Raw genomic sequence first — 6,000 nt, 5'->3', positions numbered from 1 at the left:
CTGCTTTCTATCAGTTATTCATAGAAATACACCTGCGTCATGTAGGTAATTAGTTCGTTAGTAGGGTTATTGTGAGTGCACATTATATACAGCGACTTACGAAGGTATTCATCCTCCTTGGCATTTTTCCTATTTTGTTGCCTTGGTGGTGGTGTTCTCGAGGTGATGAAAGGTGTTGGGTTTGCGCCAGACATAGCATTTTCCTTGATGGCCAAAAGCTCAATATTAGTCTCATTTGACCAGAGTACCTTCTTCCATATGTTTGGGGAGTCTCCCACATGCCTTTTAGCGAACACCAAACGTGTTTGCTTATTTTCTTCTTTAAGCAATGGCTTTTTTCTGGCCGCTCCTCTGTAAAGCCCAGCTCTGTGGAGTGTACGGCTTAAAGTGGTTCTGTAGACAGATACTTCAATCTCCGCTTTGCAGCTCCTTCAGGGTTATCTTAAGGTCTCTTTGCCCTCCTTATCTGGTCAGTGAGTTTTGGTGGGCGGCCCTCTCTTGGCAGGTTTGTTGTGGTGCCATAGTCTTTAATTTGTTTAATAATGGATTTAATGATGCTCCGTGGGATGTTCAAAGTTTCTGATATTTTTTTAATAACCCAACCCTGATCTATACTTCTCCACAACTTTATCCCTGGCCTGTTTGGAGAGCTCCTTGATCTTCATGGTGCCGCTTGCTTGGAGATGCCCCTTGCTTAGTGGTGTTGCAGACTCTGGGGCCTTTCAGAACTGGTGTATATATACTGAGATCATGTGACAGATCATGTGACACTTTATTTAAGTCCAAACTAATTATGTGACTTCTGAAGGTAATTGGTTGCATCAGATCTTATTTAGGGGCTTCATAGAAAAGGGGGTGAATATATATGCACGTACCACTTTTCCGTTTTACAATTGAAGTTATTTTTTAAGTAATTTTTTTCACTTCACCAATTTGTACTATTTTATGTATGTCCATTACATGAAATTCAAATAAAAATCCATTTAAATCCAGGTTGTAATGCAACAAAATAGGAAAAACGTCAAGGGGGATGAATACTTTTGCAAGAACCTATGGTCAATTAATACAATGTCATATCTAAGGTCTAGGTTAGATTGTACCAATACAAATATATTGGGGTCTGGATAAGGCAATGGGGAGCTTAGATGTAAGAAGCGTGGGTTGTGTGAGAAATTGGGTTTAGGTGCAAGTTTGCTGCCAAGCTGATGAGTAGCAGTAAATGACTGTTTTCTTTATTTACAAGGACATGATATCAGGAGATGTTGCCCTGCATGTCAAGTTTTTGTTTTAATCTCTTTTAAGGTGCAGGAAGGAAGACACACTGTCACATGTGCCGAATACAAAAAGTGTAGACCTTACATTGAAATGCTTACTTGCAATCCCTTAACCAACAGTGCAGTTCAAGAAGAGTTAAGACAATATTTACCAAATAAACTGAAGTAGAAAAAAATAAAAAGTAACACAATAACATAATAATAATGATGCTTTTTACAGGGGGTACCGTTACCGAGTCAGTGTGCGGGGGTACAGGTTAGAGGTCATTTCTACATGTAGGTAGGGGTGAAGTGACTATGCATAGATAATAAACAGCGAATAGCAGCAGTGTACAGTACAAATGGAAGGGAGGTCAATGTAATAGTTCATTGGCCATTTGATTAATTGATCAGCAGTCTTACGGCTTGAGGGTAGAAGCTGTTAAGGAGCCTTTTTGTCCAAGACTTGGCACTCCGGTACCGCTTGCCGTGGGGTAGCAGAGAAAACAGTCTATGACTTGGGTGACTGGAGTCTCTGACAATTTGATGGGCTTAACTCTATTATATATGCCCTGGATTGCAGGAAGCTTGACCCCAGTGATGTACTGGGCCATATGCACTACCCTTTGTAGCGCCTTACGGTCAGATGCCGAGCGGTTGCAATAGCAGGTGGTGATGCAACCGGTCAGGATGCTCTCGATGGTGCAGCTGTAGAACCTTTTGAGGATCTGGGGACACATGCCAGATCTTTTCAGTCTCCTGAGGGGGAAAAGGTTTTGTCGTGCCCTCTTCACGAATGTCTTGGTGTGTTTGACCATGATAGATAGTTGGTGATGTGGACACCAAGGAACTTGAAATTCTCGACCCACTCCACTACAGCCCCGTTTATGTTTATGGGGGACTGTTTGGCCCGCCTTTTCCTGTAGTCCACGATCAGCTCCTTTGTCTTGCTCAAATTGAGGGAGAGGTTGATGTCCTGGCACCACACTGCCAGTTCTCTGACCTCCTCCCTACAGGCTGTCTCATCGTTGTCGGTGATCAAGCCTACCACTGTTGTGTCATCAGCAAACTTAATGAGGGTGTTGGAGTCGTGTTTGGCCATGCAGTCGTGGGTGAACAGGGAGTACAGGAGGGGACCAAGTACACACCCTTGAGGGACCCCAGTGTTGAGGATCAGCGTGGCAGACATGTTGTTGCCTACCCTTACCACCTGGGGGCGGCCCGTCAGGAAGTCCAGGATCCAGTTGCAGAGGGAGGTGTTTAGTCCCAAGACCTTAGCTTAGTGATGAGCTTTGTGGGCACTATGGTGTTGAACGATTAGCTGTAGTCAATGAACAGCATTCGCACATACATAGGTGTTTCTTTTGTCGAGGTGTGAAAGTGCAGTGTGGAGTGTCGATTGAGATTGTGTCATCTGTGGATCTGTTGGGGTGGTATGCGAATTGGAGTGGGTCTAGGGTATCCGAGAGGATGCTGTTGATGTGAGCCATGACCAGCCTTTCAAAGCACTTCATGGCTACCGACGTGAGTGTTACGGGGCTGTAATCATTTAGACAGGTTACCTTTGTTCCTTGGGCACAAGGACATTGGTGGTCTGCTTGAAACATGTAGGTATTACAGACTGAGTCAGGGAAAGGTTGGAAATGTCAGTGAAGACACTTGCCAGTTGATCCACACATGCTGTGAGTACATGTCCTGGTAATCCATCTGGCCCCGCAGCTGTGTGAATGTTGACCTGTTTAAAACGTCTTTGCTCACATCAGCTACCAAGAGCGTTATCACACAGTCATCCAGAACAGCTGGTGCTCTCGTGCATGCTTCAGTGTTGCTTGCCTCAAAGCGAGCATAAAAGGCATTTAGCTCGTCTGGTAGGCTCGTGTCACTGGGCAGCTCGTGTCTGGGTTTCCCTTTGTAGTCCGTAATATTTTAAGACACCTTTTCCTTCAAGGTTTATAGCAAGATAGAGGAAGTGGTTCTTGCAGCTGACTCTCTTCCTGCAGTGGTGGCCTCTGTGCAGCAGCTGACCAGGATCCACCAGCAAATCTTTCAGCAGCAGGTTATGAAGGACACATTTTCCTGCGCTGTATGCAGAGGTGAGCGACCTCTGGCCTTCTCACTGACTGTCACACTGAAAGCAGTGTATAGGTCCCACTGTAATCTTTTGTAATTTGCGTTTAATTTAGCTGATAGTCCTTGCTCATCCAACAGGACATGTGTTACACACAGGTTGATCAATATTAGAGACAACAACTATAGAGAGTACAGTACTTTGCTCCCTGTGGAACGAGCATAATGCAGCATCAAGTCTTTGTTTTTTTTGCCTGATGGCCCTTGGCAACGTTTTTAGCTTCCTCCCCAAGACAGGCTAATGGTCTTTAATCCTTTGTGGTTGAATTGCGGTTCAAGTTTAAAGGACATCAACACCATGTTGTCCTGACTAATTTGGTAAAGGCTAGTTAAAAGTAGGCTCAGCACAGTATTCCATTCAGAAACCAGATCATACAGACATAGCATTACTTTCCTTTATACATTTATTCTTACAAATGTATGTGGTGATCACATCAGAGCAAAAGCAAAGTAGCAATTACTGAAATGATCACACCCAAGGATAAAGTTCTTAACAGAAAGAGCATGGAAAATATACACAAGGGTGTGTCCTCAGAAGGTCTGTATGGAGGAGTGGGCCAAAATCCCTGCTGCAGTGTGTGCAAACCTGGTCAAGAACTACAGGAAACGTATGATCTCTAATTGCAAACAAAGGTTTCTGTACCAAATATTAAGTTCTGCTTTTCTGATGTATCAAATACTTATGTCATGCAATAAAATGCAAATTAACGACTTAAAAATCATACAATGTGATTTTCTGGATTTTTGTTTTAGATTCCATCTCTCACAGTTGAAGTGTACCTATGATAAAAATTACAGACCTCTACATGCTTTGTAAGTAGGAAAATCGGCAAAATCGGCAGTGTATCAAATACTTGTTCTCCCCACTTTATACCCACGACTGCGTGGCCTCCATCATCAAGTTTGCTGATGACATGACAGTAGTAGGCCTGATCACCAACAATGACAAGATGGCCTACAGGGAGGAGGTAGGCACTCCGACGGTGTGGTGCCAGGTAAACAACCTCTCCCTCAAAGTTAGCCAAACAAAGGAGCTGATTGTGGACTTCAGGAGGAACCTGGCTGGACATGCCCCCATCCTCATCAACGTGGGCCGCCGTGGAGACGGTCAATAACTTCAAATTCCTTGGTGTACACATCTCAGTGAAGCTGAAATAGTCTAACCACACAGACACCATAATGAAGAAGGCACGACAGCGACTCTTCAGCCTCAGGATGCTGAAAAATTTTGCCCTGTCACCGAGGGCCCTCACAGTGTTCTACAGGAGTACCATCGAGAGCATACTCCTGGGCTGCATCACAGCCTGGTATGGCAACTCCACTGCTGCGGACCACAAGGCTCTTCAGAGGGTGATGCATGCAGCCGAACGCACCATTGGGTGCACACTGCCTGACCAACAAACTGACCAATAGCGTCTATCCTGAATAACCACCACTAGTCAGCTATCTGCTCCCCCTCCCCCTGTTACTCCCCCTATGGACATTCTTTCTCCTACTGCTCCCCCCTCCCCCCAAATGGTCATGCTGCTGCTCCCCTTATGGTCATCCCACCCCCTCAACAGTCTTTACTCTGCCTCCGCCCATATGGACATTTATTTATTTATCATTGCCACAGTTGCTATTATGTACATAGTGCTATTTATATATTTTTTAAAATTTATGACCATTTTCATTATTTTATTTCACTTAGTCCTGCATGTCGGTGCTCGAAGCTTAAAGATTTTCACCTGCAACCCTGTACACGTGACTATGAATCCCTCTGAATCTGAATCAAATCTAAGAAGTGGTGAATCTGTTCTATGTGCACTATTTCTATGCATCCCAAGGTGATGGAGCCCAGGTGAGTGTCATTATGCGCGTCACGCTGGTGACAGGTGTGCACCATAACAATCAGCCTGGTGACCTAGAGGCTGGAGAGGGAGCACATGTGACCGTATCCTGTTGCAGCCCCTCTACGCCCACACCGTCTCTGTGAGTACAGATACTGATTCAACAAACCGTAAGCGGATCAAATACTTAACTTTTGAGTACTTTAATACACATATACAGTAAGTGAATTTGTCCCAATACTTTTGCTCCCCTAAAATTGATGGAAATACACTCAAATTAAAGTTGACAGTCTGCACTTTATCCTCATAGTCATTGTATCATTTCAAATATAAACTGCTGGAGTACAGAGCCAAAACATACAAACGTCACTGCCCGAATACTTTCGGAACTCACTTATTTGGGAAATGACATTTACAGAGATGCCCTCTTACCTCACTCCAACTCAGATAACATTTCTACAATACTGAAGTGTCCATGAAAATCACACTGCTTGTAATACATTTAAACAGCATTTTGCACACTGTAATAAATCTTCTTGGGTGCTGACTACTTATGTGTTGAAGAGTTACAGATTCCGTGATAGAAATGAAAAGGTCACCGTGAAAACAGTTTCCTCTAAAGCGGGAACATTCCCTTTCAATTTCAATGATGCTGTAAAGCTGAACTTCCATAATGTGGATTGAATAGAGCCCTTACACTTTCACCTTTAGTCAGGTGATATCAATTAACTAAGTTCTTCTTAAGAAAAGTATGCATCATGTCCACATCAGTGACAGTACTAGCTAAATCA

The sequence above is a fragment of the Oncorhynchus kisutch genome, linkage group LG20 (assembly GCF_002021735.2).
Source record: "Oncorhynchus kisutch isolate 150728-3 linkage group LG20, Okis_V2, whole genome shotgun sequence".
Taxonomy (NCBI): domain Eukaryota; kingdom Metazoa; phylum Chordata; class Actinopteri; order Salmoniformes; family Salmonidae; genus Oncorhynchus; species Oncorhynchus kisutch.
Note: the sequence above shows the minus strand (reverse complement) of the source record.